Source organism: Amblyraja radiata, chromosome 7, assembly GCF_010909765.2.
Source record: "Amblyraja radiata isolate CabotCenter1 chromosome 7, sAmbRad1.1.pri, whole genome shotgun sequence".
Lineage (NCBI taxonomy): Eukaryota > Metazoa > Chordata > Chondrichthyes > Rajiformes > Rajidae > Amblyraja > Amblyraja radiata.
Genome location: NC_045962.1, coordinates 73,357,492 through 73,376,418, shown reverse-complemented (window position 1 = coordinate 73,376,418; position 18,927 = coordinate 73,357,492). Strand labels below are relative to the sequence as shown.

Sequence of the window (18,927 nt, the reverse complement as noted above, 5' to 3'; positions counted from 1 at the left end):
GGCACACACACGCTGGGCGGAATGGCCTGTACCTCTGCTGTGCTATTCTATGTTATATGGATAGATCTGCAGTTTGATTTGGTCTTTGCAAATTGGTCATAATGTGTGGGTGTCGGATAACGGAAGGCCTAGTGGACATGAAACTTGTTGGTTGTCTCCAATAATGGGAGTGTCTAGAACCAGAGGGCACAGCCTCAGAATAAAATAATGTGCCTTCAGAATGGAGATAAGGAGGAATTTCTTTAGCCAGAGGGTGGCTGGCGATTGTGTAGAATTAATTGACTGTTGAGGCCAAGACATTGTGTATTTGGAAAGCAAAGATCTATAAATTCACGATTAGAAAGTGTGTCAAAGGTTACGGGGAGAAGGCCGGAGAATGGGGTTAAGAGTGAAAAATAAATCAGCCATAATTGAATGGCGGAATAGACTCGATGGGCCAAATGGCCTAATTCTGCCCCTACGTCTTATGATCTTATGAAAAGGCATAATCTGATAGGAGTTGATAGGAATGTGAGGAGAATAAAATGAATATAAATGGGTACTAGTTGGTCAGCATGTGCTCAGTGGACCAAAGGGCCTGCTTCCATGCTGTAAGCATTCCTAATTTCTTCATGTTCTATATGGCCTTCCTTGTCTTAATTATCTCAGCACTGTTCATTTAACTATCTTTCTCTACACCAATATGCTTATACAGTTTAGTGCCTCCAGGCATTCTGCCATACAAAATTCTCACTATTGCCTTCTTGTGTATTCCACATAATTTGAAATCAATCAACCAGTGAGTTTCTGATTGGACTTGAATTTCAGCTCAACTCCCAAGATCGTGCATTCTCCATTAAACTTCATATCAATTAATCAAACTGACATAAATATCACTTTGCAAAATGACATTACAGTGATATTTAAAAAAAGATGAAGCTAAAATGTAATTTCAAAATGTTTTTAACATTATCAATAATAAAAGCACTATTAATAAATCATCACTAGAGGCAGTTTACTTAGCTTAATAGTCATGAGGAAGATTGAAAGATATTCCTCTGGCATAGCAACAAACCTCAAACTATCACCAGCTCTGCAACTCTGTATTTTCCCTGTTGGCCTATCTATTGATCTTAAGTTTGGCTTGATTGCAGTTGTGTACAGTATTATCTGATCTGTTTGGATAACATGCACAACAAAGCTTTTCACTGTACCTCGGTATATGTGGCAATAATAATGAACTTAGATCTATACTACTCTCAACATGGGCGGCACAATGGCACAGCTGGTAGAGCTGCTGTCTCACAGCACCGGAGACCCAGGTTCGATCCTGACCGAATGTGGAGTTTGCACAATATTTCTGGGACTGCCTGGGTTTCAATGGTTCTTTATTGTCACTTGCACCAAGATACAGTGAAATTTGGTTTGCCATACAGTCATACAAAAAGAAAAAACAACATGATACATAACTACATTAAACGACATTTCTTCCGGGTGCTCTAGTTTCCTCCTATATTCTAAAGACATGTGGGTTTGTAGGTAAATTGGCCTCTGTAAATTGCCCCTAGTGTATAGGAAGTGAATGAGAAAGCGGTGTAACATGGAACTAATGTGAACAGGTGATCAATACTTGGTGTGGACTCGGTGGGTCAAAGGGTCTGTTTTCACACTATCTCTAAACTATCTCTAAACTAAACCAAACCCCATATAGCCTCTCAACTTCTTTCAATATAGAAACCAGAGTCGTAGAGTCATAGTTTTACAGTGTGGAATCGGGCCCTTCGGCCAAACAATAATAATAATAATACATTGCAATAATAATGATAATAATACAATAATAGTACAGGTGCATAACCTTTTATCCGGAGTTCCAGAAACCGAAAAGCTCCGAAAACCGGACATTTTTTCCAGGATGTCGTCTGCACACCAAAGCTCGCGTTTGGCGCCAAACTTGACCCGAAATGACCCACGGTCAACCCAGGTCTGTACTACTGTAGTGGCTGCCTCCTCCCCGGAGACCGGGGAGACACTTAAACATCTGTAAATCATTGCTTAAATGTTAGTCAGTTAGTTTGGAGGGCTTTTATGTGAAGGGGGGGGGGGGGGGGGTGAAGGGGGAAACTTTAATTCTTAGTCCCCTACCTGGTCGGAGAGGCGGGGAGCAGAAAATGCCTTACCGGGTCGCCGTGCAGTAAGCTCCGGAGCGCTGTGGCCGCCGACTCCCAACATCGCGGAGCTGGGGCTGCAGGCGTCCGGCCGCGGGCGGCGCCGGTTGTAGCTCCGACCCCGGCAACTCTACCCCTGGCTGCGCGGCGCTCCAAATCCAGCGCCGCCCCCGGCCGGACGCCCGCAGCCCCAGCTCCGCGTGTTTGGGAGTCGGCGGCCACAGCGCTCCAGAGCTTACCGCACGGCGACCCGGTAAGGCATTGCCCGCTCCCTGCTGGTATCCCAGCGCTGTGGCCGCCGACTCCCAACATCGCGGAGCCGGGGCTGTGGGCGTCCGGCCGCGGGCCGCGCTGGATTTGGAGCGCCGCGCAGCCAGGGGTAGAGTTCGCCGGGGTCGGAGCTACAACCGGCGCCGCCCGCGGCCGGACGCCTGCAGCCCCAGCTCCGCGATGTTGGGAGTCGGTGGCCACAGCGCTCCGGAGCTTACTGCGCGGCGACCCGGTAAGGCATTGTCTGCTCCCCGCCTCTCCGACCAAGTAGGGGACTAAGAATTAAAGTTTCCCCCTTCACCCCCCCCCCCCCCACCACATAAAATCCCTCCAAACTAACTGACTAACATTTAAGCAATGATTTACAATGATTCCCCGGTCTCCGGAGAGGAGGCAGCCGCTCCAGACTTTTCAAGCCGCCCGCGCTACCTACCTAATCTACGCTAAAAATCTTCCATTCCGAAATCCGAAAAATTCCGAAATCCGAGAAGTGTCTGGTCCCAAGGCTTTCGGATAAAAGGTTGTGTACCTGTAATAATAATAATAATAATAATAATAATAATAATAATAATAATAATAATAATAATAATAATAATAATAATAATAATCTTGCCCACACATGAAAACCAGTCCCATCTACACTAGTTCCACCTGGCTGTCTAAATGTTTCTTAAATGTTGCGATATTACCTGCCTCAACTACCTCCTCCAGCTGCTCGTTCCATACACCTTTCACCCTTTGCGAGAAAATGTTACTCCTCAGGTTCCTATTAAATCTTTCCCCTCCCTCATCTTAAACCTATGTCCTCTGGTTCTTGATTACCCTACTACCCGATCTACACCTCTTACGATTGTGTGCACCTTATTCATGTGAGGAATTCATATTAAATGAGTCAGTCATATCAAAAATAGGTCCTCAGTTCAAATATGCTGGAATATGAATCCCCTTCCAATTTGAAAAGTTAATAGCTTTTTATGATTGCAGCATTTAACAATCTACAAAGTAGGGATGAGTTGACCATCCAACTCTTTGAATCTCTTCCACTCATTCATCGAGATCATGACTGATCATTTATTCCAGCTCCATTTTCTAGTACAATTCACATAACCTGTATTCCTCAAGTCTCCAGAAATCCATCGATCTATATTTTGAATGAACATGATTGAGCCTCCACAGCTCTGCAAATTTTCTCCATCCCCTAAAGGAAGAAATCTCAGTCGTAAATTGCCTAAACTTTGTAATTTGTATCTGGACACCTCAGTCAATAGACAATAGACAATAGGTGCAGGAGTAGGCCATTCGGCCCCGTTCGAGCCAGCACCGCCATTTAATGTGATCATCGCTGATCATCCCCAATCAGTAATCCCGTTCCTGCCTTCTCCCCATATCCCCTGACCGCTATTTTTAAGAGCCCTATGTAGCTCTCTCTTGAAAGCATCCAGAGAAACTGCCTCCACTAAGGCAGAGAATTCCACAGACCCACAACTCTGTGAGAAAAGTGTTTCCTCGTCTCCGTTCTTAATAGCCTACTCCTTATTCTTAAACTGTGGCCTCTGGTTCTGGACACCCCCCCCCCACATCGGGAACATGTTTCCTGCCTCTAGCGTGTACAAACCCTCTCATCCTTCTAAACTCCAGAGTGTACAAGCCCAGCCGCTCCATTCTCAAAGCATATGACAGTCCCGCCACCCCGGGAATTAACCTTGGAAACCTACGCTGCACTCCCTCAATAGCAAGAATGTCCTTCCTCAAATTAGGGGACAAAAACTGCACACAATACTCCAGGTGTGGTCTCACTAGGGCTCTGTACAACTGCAGAATGACCTCTTTGCTCATATATTCGACTCCTCTTGTTATAAAGGCCAACATGCCATTCACTTTCTTCACTGCCTGCTGTACCTGCATGCTTACTTTCATTGACTGATGTACAAGGACCCCCAGATCCCGTTGTACTTCCCCTTTTCCCAACTTGACGCCATTTAGAAAATAACTTCTCTGGCTTTTGGCACTTTGGCCTTCATTAGTCAGAGTATTGAGTATAGAAGTTGGGATGTCATGTTGCAGTTGTATAAGACGTTGGTGAGACTGCATTTAGAATATTGTGTTCAGTTCTGAGCACCATGTTATAGGAACGAAATTGTCAAACTTGAACGGGTTTAGAAAAGATTTAAGAGGATGTTGCCAGGACTAGAGGGGGTGAGCTGTTGGGAGAGGTGGAGTAAGCTGGGCTCTATTCCTGAAAATGGAAAATTCAGTCTTCGTACCATTAGGCGGTAGGATATCCAAGTATAATATAAGGTTTTGTTAATCTGGTTTGCGTTTGGCCTCACCGTGGCAGTGAGGACAGACGGGTCAGTGTTGAAATGGGAAGGTGTGTTGAAATGATCTCTGTTAATTTTCCTTCTTTTGACATATTCTATACAGCAATTGGTGCAGATAAATTCTCGGCTGGTTTGCTTCCTTGACCGAGACAAAATTAATGATAGACTGCATAACTGCCATGAAATCTGTTCTATAAAAGTCTGGACTTCCAGTTCTTTTGCACAATAAATCTCATAAAAAGGGCTGAATGAACAAGAGCATATAATTATTTCCTGAACGGAAGATTATTGCAGTGCATATTGCAGAACGGTTAACTGTTTAAGGCTTTACATTTTACACAATGTATTTGCAGGAGATGTGTATCACAACGGTTCCAATAAACACCAAAGGGAGCAAGTCGAATGGCGTGTTTGACAGCTGTTTCCATTTTGGGAGGTATTTTAATCAAATGCACCACAGTGTGCTGATCCGAATCTCTGGTAAACAGATGGTATCTGGTTAAACGAGTGAACAACCTGCTCCAGCTGATAGACAAATGCTGACGTGCAACATGTCCATGGTGGTATTTTCTGTTTAAAAGAAAATCAACAGGAAAGAATTCCTGACCTAAGTGCATCAACATTGCAAGATTATACTGCTGATAGAGACACCAGAGACTGCAGAAGCTGGAATCTTGAGCAAAAGACAAACTGCTGGAGATACTCGGATGATCGGAATACAACCGATAATTGCCCTACTTTTTTCCAGAACATTTTAATAAGATTTAAAGTTCCACAATTTAAGACAGAATTGACAGAAGCCACAAAGAATATATTGTCCCCCCTAGGATGTGAGGGGTATTTTACATCAATAAAGATTTTTATTTATCATGTTGTCAAGTTGAGTGGAGTTTATTGTCATTGATATAAGAACGGTGAGGTATAAGTGCAATGAAAATCTTGCTAGGAGCAGCATCAGGGGCACATAGACTCATACTACACACACAAACACTAATTTTACTTCGGAGTCACGTGAGTGACTACGTGAAGAACCCGCTCAGTGCGCAGGCGCGGCATTACGCCAGCAGTGCAACAGCGGCTGCAGCGGGAGTTAGGCGCTCCCGCTACAGAATGAAACGGACCGTCAGGTGAGTACCCTGACGGGTTTCTTTTACAGGGGAGCCTTTTTCTGCTTGTGTTTTACAGGCAGAGAAAAAGGCTCTGGAACAAAACTGTCCCCCGTTCGAGGAGGAACGGTTTCCGTCGGGGAGGGGGGCAGCAACAGGCGGTAGGAGCGTTTACCCGCTGTTCCGCTATTCCCCGACACCGTGCCGAGCCCAGCCCGCTAGTACCTGAGCAGCAGGCTGGATGCATAGCCACCCGAAGAGGCATCCGGCAGGTGTTTCCCGATTTCGGACGGGACGTCTCTCCACCCGCACGGGGGGAGAGAGAGCCGCCTGAGCCACTGGAGCGGCTCTCGGAGCAGGAGCTCCTGCGAGACACGCTACGTGAGGGGCAGTCTCGCTGGGGGTTCAGGCATACCCTCCACAGTGCCTAGGCACTGCCCATCGCTTCCTCCTTAGTGTGGTTAGCTTTGGGGTGACCAGGGGCTGGGCTGGTCAAGAAGAGGGGTCACTGGCTGAACAACATCGGGAGTATGCTTGAGGTACAGGATCAGGAAGAGCTGCTGGGTGTGGCCGCTATGTGGCTCCACCACTAGCGAGATGGCTTTTCAGTCTCAACTGATGACCAGCTTACTACCTGTTCTTTCAAAAATCTCCAAGACAGGTAGTCATGAGGCGTTGGAGTTCATCACGCATCCCCTAAATTGCATTTACTCAAAGTGGCCACCATTATTGGAGGGTACATTGAGCATCGCTTTAAAAAAGCCAAAATATCAAAAAATGAATTTGATATCCCTGACGTCGGCTATCATTTTCGCATGCTCTTCCTGAGGGTCACGGTAGTATGGCAAAACACCTGACCTACTGTTCGCAGTGCTCCGCAACTTCTCAGGAAGTTACAAAACCTGCCCTCAAAGAACGCCGACCTCACAAAAACTGGACGAAGTGTCCAAAATATCGGCGCAAGAGGGCAGGGTCTGGAATGAGCACCACACGTAAACCAGTCAGCAGTACCTCTAACGCGTCCACCAGGAGGGTCCACCTCATGGTACTGGTGAAAGCTCGGGGCCTGCATGCCAAACCCGTAAGCCTTTCAGGCCAAGGCCCAGAGCAGGCCCCATGGAAAATGCGCCACCCCCCAATACCACCACCACGTCAGACAACGTGCAAGACTCGTTGGACCGGCAGGAAACAGAAGAATACCCATAACCATGGAGGTAGGTGGGTCTGGTTCCTACCAACGTATACAAAATAGGGGCTTAATACTAACAGGGGAGATTACACCTGTTTTAAGAAGTACGGGAGTCTATCACAAGTGATCAGTATATACTCAATGGCTTAGTGGATACAAAATACAATTCATACTAGAAAAATTGCCACCAGTTCAACATTTACCCCAGAGGGTATTTTCCCTCTCCGTTAAAGAAACGAGAGGGACAAGCTGTACTGGTGAGACTAATTACAAAGGGTATCATGGGAAACATGAACCCTTGGAATTCGTATCAAATATTCGTCACTAAACCGAAAAAGATGGTGGATGTCGCATCATCATTGACTTAACTTCACTAAATATGGTTGTTAAGTATATACATTTCAAAATGGAAACGGTTGTTACTGCCAAACAACTAATTTCCAAAGGATACTTCATGGCAAGCATTGATCTTAAAGATGTTTACTAATTTAGTACCATTCACAAGGATCATCGCAGATACCTGAAATTTACCTGGATGGGGCAGCTATGCCAATTTAAAGCGTTACCCAATGGGAAAATAGGCAAGACCATGGAATTGACTATGTTAGCTGTATCAGCTACCAAACAGTTATTCGAAACCTTGGGATTGTCTTACATCCAGATAAATCTAGGTTGAAGCCATCCACAATCATGGACTACTTGGGCTTCACAATTAATTCAGTCTACGTGACTGTAACTTTGCCAAGAGACAAAACAATTGAATTGGCACAATCATGCAACAATTAATGGTCCACGTACTCCCAACTATTCAACAAGTAACAGAGTAATTGGGAATATGGTAGCAGCATTTCCAGCTACACAATTCAGACCTTTGCACTGTCAAAACTTACAAAGAGCAAAGGTACAGGCACCAAAACGACATACAGGTCATTATGATTGTGTCATTGAAGTCACCCACTGAAGTAATATCATAACTACAGTGGTGGGCAAAATGTTTGGCATAATTTTATGGTTTAAAAGCATATGCACAAATATGCATTACTTGCATGTACGGTCACAAATAGATAATACTACGGTGGCAGCCTACGTTAACCATATGGGCGGCATAAAATCGGTATCATGCGACAAGTTGGTCAACACAATTTGGCAATGGTGTGTCGAAAGACATATTTAGCTATCAGTAACTTACCTGCCAGGTAAGCTAAATACAGTGGCAGACACCAGGTCACGTAAATTTAATGACAATGGATGTTAAACCCCAAATAATTTGCAAAGTTATCATGCAATATAGCACGCCAGATATCGATTTATTTGCATCAAGGCTAAATCACCAGATACCTATGTATGTCGCTTGGGAACCAGACCCTGAGGCAGCAGCGGTAGATGCGTTCGCGCTGGATTGGGGAAATTCTTCTTCTATGCATTTCCTCCCTTCTGCCTCATCAGTTGGGGACTACGCACAATACAAATGGACTCTGCTTCAGGTATTTTGATAGTACCCGACTGGCCTACACAGCCATGGTTCCCAAAACTCCATGACATGGTTGTTGAAACTCCGATGGTATCCCCAGTGACCCAGAGTTATTTACACCCAGTGTCGGGCACAAGCCACCCGTGCCATGAAAATCAAACTCCTGGGTTTCAGATTCTGCACAAACCACTTCTGGGACTGGGATTATCAGAACAAACCATCGACACCATGTCAGCATCACTTCGAACATCCACTGAAAAACAGCACTTGTCCAGCATCAATAAATGGGAGAAGTACTGCTTGGATAAAGGGACCACCTACTCATCCGCTACAGTTACCAACATGACTCAGCTACAGAGCCATCAACACGGCTAGAAGAGCCATGCCTGTCTATTTAAAACCAGCTCCAGGACAACAGGCAATGGGGTCCCATCTGCTGGTGGTCAAACTAATGAAGGGTATTACAACTCTAACCCCTAGACCAAGGTACACCCATACATGGGATGTCAGTGTGGTCCTGACATACCTCAGGGGATGGCCACCAGCCAGACCCCTTAACCTAGAACAATCTATGCTCAAAACACTCATGTTGATGGCACTTGTATCTGCACAGAGGGTCCAGTCACTACACCTATTGCGACTGGACAACATGATCACAGCTCCAGACCAGATCTGTCGTTATCCAGCGACTGATCAAACAGAGCAGACCAGGAACACCTAATCCAGTCGTGGAATTCCGGGCTTACCCACCAGAACCACGGTTATGTGCCATGACCCACCTACTATCCTACATAGACACAACCAAAATATTCGAGGGAGATGAAAAGCCTTGTGGGTCAGTCATAAAAACCTTATGGTCGGGTGACGAGCCAAACCATTGCGAGATGGCTCAAGCAGGTGCCAAAAACTGCTGGGATAAACACTAACATGTACAAATTTTATTCCGCCAGGGCAGCATCCATGTCGACGGCTAAAAGAATGGACATGCCTATAGACCACATCCTGGCTACAGCAGGATGGTGGGGGGGAAAAGACCGTTCAGAAATTTTATAATAAGCCATTGGCAAAACCTGTTTTATTTGCAGCAAGATTACTGCAAATATTTAATTTAAGCCCAGGGGAGCAATTTAATTCTTTGTTGTTATTGTTTAAAAAATACCATTGTGTTTTTCTACAAATAGATTCATTTGTTGATTACGATAACACTTCCTCCCTCAAGAACTTCGGCAGTGAGTGAAATAAAACTGTTACACGGTTTGAAATCACAGAGCTTTGAAGTCTTCACGTAGTTACTCACGTGACTCCGAAGTAAAATAGTAAGATTAAACGGGAACTTACCAGTTTGAAGTTTGATCTGTATTTTATGAGGAGTTACGATGAGGGATTACGTGCCCTCCGCTCCCACCCTCATTATATGGATCAAACTAATAAATCCTTATCTTTACTATGTTTACTTCAAATAACTGTGTCTATCTGTGATTCCACACCGCTGCTTGGAAGTATGCCGCGCCTGCGCACTGAGCGGGTTCTTCACGTAATCCCTCATCGTAACTCCTCATAAAATACAGATCAAACTTCAAACTGGTAAGTTCTCGTTCAATCTTACTATTATACATGTTATTCAAGACAGTGGATAGGAAAGAGACTGTGCAAATGGAACATTAGGGCAAAACACAATAAGAAAACAAGTCCATGGTAGTGCTAAAGGTGGTCAGATACTGAGGTAGGATTAGCATTGTACATGTTGTTTCAAAAACCTGATGCTCATGGTAAAGAGGTTGTTCCTGAAGCTGGTGCCATGGAACTTCAGGCTTCTGTCCCTCCAGTCTGATGGTAGCAGCGAGAAGAGGGGATGACCCGGATGGTGGGGTTCCTTGATGATAGATGCCACCTTTTGAGGCAAGCCTCATGTAGATTCTTTTGAGAGTGGGGAGGTCTAGTCCCCTGATGTACTGGTCTGAATCCATCACTCCCTTGCATTCTTGTGTGATGGAATTGGTGTAATAGGTATGAGGTAACCAGTCAGGGTATTTCGTAGAGTGCATCTGTAAACGTGTGTCAGAGTATTTGGTGACAGGCTGAATTTCTTTAAAGTTGTAAGAAAGTAGAGGCACTGGTATGACTTTTCCGAGATTATGCCTTTGTACTGGATCCAGGATAGATCATCCAAGATGTTAATGCCTGGAAATGTGAAACTGCAAACTATCTCCTCAGCTGACCCACCAATGAAAACAGGCACATAGTCTCCCGACTTCCATTTCTGAAGTCAACCATTAATTCCCTGATTGAGTGAAAAGTTGTTCTTGTGACACCACTTAACCAAGACCGCAAGACATTGCAGAGACTTGAGGATGCAGCCCAAACCATCGCACAAACCAACCTACTGTCTATTGACACCATTTACACCTCACGCTGCCTCGGCAAGACCAAAGGATGAATAGCAACCTGGCCATTCTCTCTTCTCCCCTCTCCCATCAGGCAAAAGGTATTGAAGTGTGAAAATGCACGCCTCTGGGTTCAGGGACAGTTCCTTCCCAGCTGTTATAAGACAACTGAACCATCCTATCAACAACTAAATTGCAGTCCTGAGCTACAATCAACCTCATTGGAGATCCTCAGACTTTCTTTGTTCAGACTTTACTGACTTTATCTTGCACTAAACGTTAGTCACGTTATCCCCTCTGTCATGTATCGGTTGGCTCGATTGTATCGGTTCCATCTGTACACTGCGGATGGCTCGATTGTAATCATGTTGGTCTTTCCGCTGACTGGTTAGCACGCAACAAAAGCTTTTCATTGTACCTCGGTAGACAGGACAATGAACTGAACTCAACTCTCCTGTACGTTGAATCATCACCACCCATATTTCAGCCAACAGCAGTTGTTAGCTAATATATATGTGGCATTGGAGGTGCTTAGCCATGTAGTCATGAGTATAAAGAGAGCAGAGCAGAGGACTAAGCACGTGGATTTGAAGTGCCTAGTTGATGGTCAGTGAGGAGGAAATGTTATTACCTATCCGCACTGATTGAAGTCTGCCAATGACATAGACAAGGACCATTTACAAAGAGAAGTATAAAGGCCCAGGTCTTGGAAATGATGATGAATTTGGAATGGTAGATTTTATTGAATGCTGATATTTGGTTGATGAACAGCAGCCTGATGTATGTGTTCCCATTATCCAGATTGCCCAGAAAAGAACAGAGAGCCATTAAGATAGCATCTGCTGTCGACCTGTTGTGGTGAAAGGCAAACTGAAGCAGATCCAGGTCATATCTGAGGTAGAAGTCCATTTGCGTCATAACAAACCTTTAGAATTGTACAGGTAGGCACAAAATGCTGAAGTAACTCAGCGGGACAGGCAGAATCTGTGGAGGGAAGGAATGGATGACGTTTCTGGTCGAGACCCTTCTTCAGATCTTCAGAATTGTGCAAGTTGGTTCAAGAACCTGATGCTTGTAGTAAAGTAGTTGTTCCTGAAGTTTGTGACATGGAACTTTGGGCTTCTGTACCTCCAGTCTGATGGTAGCAGCGAGAAGAGAGGATGACCCAGATGGTGGGGTTCCTTGATGATAGATTTTTGAGGCAAGCCTCAAGTAGAATCTATTGAGGGTGGAGAGATCTGGTCCCCTGATGTACTGGTCTGAATCCATCATGGTCTTGCATTCCTGTGTAATGGAATTGGTGTACTAGGTATGAGGTAACCAGTCAGGTTACTTCCTACAGTGCATCTGTAAAAATGTGTCAGAGTATTTGGTGACAGGCTGAATCTCTTTAAACTTCTATGAAAGTAGAGGCACTGGTGTGAGCTTTCGAAGCACTTCATTACGGTGGATGTAGTGCTATTGGTTGATAGCCATCATGGCAGGTCACCATGCTCTTCTTGGACACCGGTACAATAGATGCCCTTTTGAACAAGTGGATATCTCAGACCATAGATACAAAAGGTTGAGGATGTCCTTGAATACTCCAGCCAGTTGGGCCACACAGGTCTTTAACCTCTAAACCTTTGGAAAGTTTATTTTTAAATCTGTTTTCTATCAAACTTGGTCAAAATACCATGCTGTGTAAAACGAATCAAATCCTTTTACCCTGTGCCTCTATTCCTTGACTTTACTGGAAATAATTTTCGATCTGTGGAAGCAGATTTTCCTCTATCACAACCTGGTGTCTTGGTAAGAAGCCACAACGTTAAGCTGGAGGGCGGGATGTGTAGAATCAGTATTTGTAGAGGGTAGGAGATTGAGATGGGATTCATCTCCATTCATGGTGTGGGGCCCAACCCTGGTTGGGATTAAATGTGTAGGAAGGAACTGCAGATGCTAGTTTAAACCTAAGATAGACACAAAAAGCAGGAGTGACTCATCGGGAAAGGCGGCATCTCTGGAGAGAAGGAATGAGTGACATTTTGGGTGGTCCCTTCTTTTTGACTCAAAACGTCACCCATTCCTTCTCTCCAGAGATGCTGCCTGTCCCGCTGATTTACTCCAGCTTTTTGTGTCTCTCCCAGGTTGGGATTCATCTCGCCCCAATTTATTTTGTGCTCCAACATCAGGACTCTCACTTCATTCATAGCAGATGAATGTACCTTTAATAGCATTAATATTTCCTTTAAAAAAATATATATATCTTTAAATTTTAGAATGTTAAGGAGCATTGGGGCACTGCAGAGGGTTAGGTGCCAACAGGCATGGCATTGGCAGCTTCAGTCTGATCTGTTGAGTTACTCAAGCCAATTTGTGTTCTTTTCTCTATAACACTCAGGTACAGTTTCAGTCTATGTAATCTCATTGACTTACACTCTAGTAACAATCTTTGAGAATTTCCATCATTTACTAATATTATTTCAGACGTCCACCATCTGTATTTTTTTTCTGATAGCCCGTTTATTGTGCTGCCTCTGTTCATAAGTTCATATGCGATAGGACCAGAATTAGGTCATTCGGCCCATCAAGCCTACCACGCCATTCAATCATGGCTGATCTATCTTCCCTCTCAACCCCATTCTCCTGCCTTCTCCCCATTACCCCGACACCCATATTTATCAATAATCTATCTATCTCTGCCTTAAAAATATCCATTGACGGCCTCCACTGCTTCCATGGCAATTAAAGTAAATCCACAGATTCACCACCCTCTGACTGAAGAAATTCCTCCTCATCTCCTTCCTGAAGGAACGTCCTTTAATTCTGAGGCTATGACCTCTGGTCCTAGACTCTCCCACTCGTGGAAACGTCCTTTCCATATCCACACTATCCAGTCTTTTCACTTTTCAGGTATCAATGAGGTCCCCACTCATCCCCCCTCAGCGAGTAAAGGCCCAATGCCGCAGAACGCTCATCACATGTTAACCCACTCATTCCGTACCCATGCTCATTCTCATCGACATTTAAAATTAACATCAATTATTTATTCTCCTTTGTTCTTTCCGTGAACATTTCCAAATAATCCATCCTCCACTGTTTCTGGATCTTGCTCCATGTGCTAACAATTTTCGTTGCAAATTAAGAGTTTGTGCTAATGATCTACCATTTATCTCGTCTTCTGAATGGCCCAAAGGCCCGTGGAAGTTGTTTATCCTGTACATCTTATCAGCATCTTTATCTGGTGTCTGGGCAGAGAAAGGAGCCAGGTCTACTTAGGTTGCTATTGCTGGGTTTATGATTTCATTACACAAGACATACAGACAAAAGCTTTCAACCTTATCTTTCAGCTTCATCATAAATGATGCAAAACGTCATCCGATCAGTCTGTGAGCACGGATTGGAGGTTTCCCTGGAAATGAGGACGAATCTTTTCCATGTTTACAATGTTCGCACACAATACCAAGAAAAAAATATCCCTGCCCTACCCCTACATTCCATGACCTTATTTTTTATCTTCTGTTGTTGCATTCCAAAGAAACAATTTGTCACATCTGTGTTGTCAGTGGCGAGGAATTGCAATGTATTTAATTGATGTAGGATCTGGACTCTGATCGTCTGGATTGATTTCCATTTCCTCAGTTCGCAGTCTGCTTATGATATAAGGTAAAGGGAAGCACAGCTTTAGTTTACATCGCACCCTCACTTGAGAAAGACTTTCCAACATGACACTGAGGCATTTTTAAACACAAGCGGGGCTAAGCATTAAAAAGAGAAATAGCTGTGGTCTGAGCACCAACCCCTGCAGTACCCCCGAGTCTGAAGAAGGGTCTCAACCCGAAACATCACCCAAAGTATGAAGATGGGCTTCGACCTGAAATATCACCCATTCCTTCTCTCTAGAGATGGTGCCTGCCCCACTGAGTTAAGGGCCTGTCCAACTTAGGTGACTTTTCAACGGACTGCCTGCGACCTTCAAGCTCGCGGCACTCGCCTGAAAAACCACGAACTGGAACGGCGACCGTCAGAATGGAACACACACACACACAAAAACACATCGGAAAGGCGGGGGCCAGGGAAAGCGGGGGAGCGCTGTCTGAAATTCACACCGTGCAAAGCCAAGGTGATACAGACACACACCGCGATGAACAGGAAAGTTAAGACGGCTAGCACAGTGTACGGTAAGTCCTTTAAAAGAGCGGAGAGGGTGGAGGGGGGGAGAAGGGGGGGGGGGGGGGGGGGAAGAAGGAGTGGAGACACTTTAAAGAAGCCAGACAACTTTTTAATAAGCCCGAGATACACAGATGTGAAGTTTAGCGGGCATTTAACATTACCGGTCGGTTTTCCTTGGTTCTGAAAACTCGTGCTTATGTTTTTTTCCCCAATGAGCCAATGAAAATGCCCGGTCAGCAAAGGTGATTAACTAAAACTACCTATGGCTACCTCGACTACCTACAACAACATGGCGACCCCACTACCACTGCACCTACGACTACAAAAGTATCGATTTTCCCCATGGCGACCAATTTTTGGTTGCAGAAAAATTTTCAACATGTTGAAAAATTTGCTGCGACCATACTGAGACTGCGACTAGTTCCCAGAATGCGGGAACTCCTCGCGACCATGAAGTGAACATGTGGCGACCATGTGGCGATCATGAGGAGAGTGCAGATCCTCCTGCACTCGCCTAAAAAGTCGCCTAAGTGGGACAGGCCCTTTACTCCAGCTTTTTGTGTCTATCTTCGTACACATTTAGTCACAGGCATTGGCTCGATTGTAATCATGTATAGTCTTTCTGCTGACTGGTCAGCATGCAACAAAAGCTTTTCATTGTATGTTGGTACACCTGACAATAAACTAAACTGAATTAAATTAAACTAAACTAAACTTGTTTATTTCCACGCTCTATTTTCTGCCCATTATCTTATCCTTAATCCATGCCAGGATAATACCCACATAACTGTAGATCACCCAAATTATCTCTTGTGTGGCATCTTGTCAAAGAACTTCTGAACGTCTAAACACACCACATCCACTAGTTTACCCTCACCTACTCTGCGAGTTGCAACCTCAAAAGACTCTAATAAATATGTCAAACATGATTTTCCTTTCAGAAATCTGTTTGGCTCTGCCCAGTGCTATTATTACTTTGCATGTGCCCTATCAGCTTTATCTTAGTAAAAGATCCCAACACTTTCCTACAACCAATCTTTTTAATCTCCTGAAGGTACATTTAATTTTCTGGCTCACTCCCACTCTATCCTCCACTAAATCTCAGTGTAAGTTTGAGGTGCAACACGTCATCTTATGAAGAAGCCCAGTAAAGTTTAGCAGACTCAGCAACAATTTACAAAAATGAGCAATATCACATTTTATTATGCAACATTCTTTTCAAATTCCTTTAGCTAAATTTAGAGAATCATTCTACATTTTGATCTTCTGTGGGGTTTTCATCACATAATCTCTCTTGTTTATCACCCGATAACAACCTTTTGTCTATTCCATCCCTCTCCCTTCTGTTGTTGTTGTATCTTAAAATCTCTTATTCTCGTAATTATTCTGGTTCTGATGAAAGTTTCAGAATGAACATTGTTTCCCTCTGCAGATGCTGCCTGCCTTGCTGGTAATAGGTTTTATATGCTATTTCCAGTATCTGGAATATTTTGGTTCCCTATTGCCTATTGAAAGTGTTGCATTGTGGTGATAGATAGATAGATAGATAGCCTTTATTGTCATTCAGACCGAAGTCTGAACGAAATTGCAGCAGTCATACATATAATACAATAAAAACAACAATAAACACATATTAACATCCACCACAGTGAATCCACCCAGCATCTCCTCACTGTGATGGAGGCAAAAGTCTTAGGTCTGCAGTCTCTTCCCTCCTCTTCTCCCTCTGCGCTGAGGCGATACCCCCCGGGCGATGTTACAATCAGTCCCGCGGCTCAAACACCGCGGCCCGGGGTGGTTGAAGCTGCCGCCCACCAGTCCTGCAGACGCAGCCGCTGGCCCGCGGCCGAACCCCGGACTCAGGCCACCATCGCCAGAACACCGTCCCAGCCACCCTCACGTGAGTACCGTACCGACCAGCCTCGGGCTGGGCCGCCCCGACATGGGCGCCGAACCTCCCCCGGGCCGGGCCGGGCCGCCCCGACATGGGCGTCGCTTCTTCCTCGGGCTGGGCCGCCCCGACTTGGGCGTCGCTTCTCCCCCCGGCCGGGCTGCCCCGACTTGGGCGTCGCTTCTCCCCCCGGCCGGGTCGCCCCGACTTGGGCGTCGCTTCTCCCTCTGGCCGGGCTGCCCCGACTTGGGCGTCGCTTCTCCCTCGGGCCGGGCCGCCCCGACAACCTCTCACGGGAGCACTGTTCCAGCCCTGAGCCGGACTGAGGCCTCGTGGTCGCCAGCTCCATTAGGCCTCAGCGCAGGCGGAGGCAGAGAAGGGGAATACGACAAAAAAGTCGCATTCCCCCGCAAGGAGAGACTGCAAAACCCGTTTCAACCCCCCCCCCCAAAACACAAACTAAGAACCAAAAACTAGACTAACCAAATGAAATAAACAACACAAAAAACACAAACAAAACGGAACTGCCGATGAGCCGCTGCTGCCAGTGCAGCGCCGCCACTCCGATGTACCTATATTTCAATGTATGATTGTATGTTCTTTAATTCCTGTCAGTGGTGGCATGGTGGCATACCTGGCGTGGTATTTCAGCACCACTGGTTAAGCTGCTGCAGCTACACACCCTCAGCATTATGAGATCGATCCTGACCTTCACTGCTTAGAAAATGTGGAATTTGCACTTTCTGCCTGTGACCTTTCGTGTCCATTTTTCCATCCAACATCTATATCCTCTGCTTGCCTTAATTCCAAATATATCTATCAATCTTAGCTCTAAACATGCTCAGCAAGTTTCCTTGAAAGTGGTGTCACATGTAGATAAGGTGGTCAAAAAGGTTTCGGTACATTGCCCATCATCAGTCAGAGTATCGAGTATAGAAGTTGGGTGGTCATGTTCCAGTTATAAAAGACGTCGGTGAGGCCACATTTAGTGTTCAGTTTTGGGCATCATGTTATAGGAAAGGTGTTGTCAAGCTAGAAAGTGCGTAGAGGAGATTTATAAAGATGTTGCCAGGATCTGAGGGCCTGAGCTATGGAGAGAGGTTGAGCAGGCTGGGACTCTATTCCTTGGAGCGCAGGAGGATGAGGGTTGATTTTATAGAGGTGTACAAAATAATGAGAGGAATGAATCGGGTAAACGCAGAGTCTCTTGCCCAGAGGAGGGGAATTGAGAACCAGAGGACATAGGTTTAAGGTGAGGGGGAAAAGATTTAATAGGAACCTGAAGAGTGACGTTTTTACACAAAAGGTGGTGGGTATATGGAACGAGCTGCCGGAGGAAGTAATTGAGGTAAGTACTATTGCAATGTTTAACAAACATTTTGGCAGGTACATGGATAGGATAGGTTAGCGGGATATGGCCCAAATGCAGGCAGGTGGGACTAGCGTGGATGGGATATGTTGGTCGGTGTGGGCAAGTTGGGCCAAAGGGCCTGTTTCCACGCTGTATGACTATGACTCTAAATGAACATTGCACAGTCCTTCAAAGAAAATAATTGCAAAGGCTGGTAAGTCTTAAAGCTTTTTATTATGGAGCATAGTGACCTCCCAGAAAACATGACTAGAAAAGAAAGCTATCTGTTCAGTTTAGAGAGAAATAAAAACAATATTTAAGATGCACCTTATGGAAAGAGCTTGTAAGATGACTAGATCTCGAACAAACAGTTAAGCCCCTGTCCCACTTAGGAAACCTGAACGGAAACCTCTGGAGACTTTGCGCCCCACTCAAGGTTTCCGTGCGGTTCCTGGAGGTTTTCGTCAGTCTCCCTACCTGCTTCCACTACCTGCAACCTCCGGGAACCTCACCGAAACCTTGGGTGGGGCGCAAATTCTCCAGAGGTTTCCGTTCAGGTTTCCTAAGTGGGACAGGGGCATAGGTGGGACAGGGGCATTAAAACACCCTGTTAGTGAAGAAGGGGCCTGACCCGAAACTGCCCATTTT

At 45.2% G+C, this 18,927-nt stretch overlaps 1 long non-coding RNA gene across 1 annotated transcript; it reads left to right on the top strand.

Moving 5' to 3' along the window:
• Positions 1–4,506: 4,506 nt before the first annotated feature.
• LOC116974867 lies at positions 4,507–18,085 on the top strand. The gene is made up of 3 exons (XR_004412479.1): positions 4,507–4,632; positions 7,060–7,063; positions 18,038–18,085. It is a non-coding gene; the product is annotated as an uncharacterized LOC116974867 (long non-coding RNA).
• The last annotated feature ends 842 nt before the right edge of the window (positions 18,086–18,927 follow it).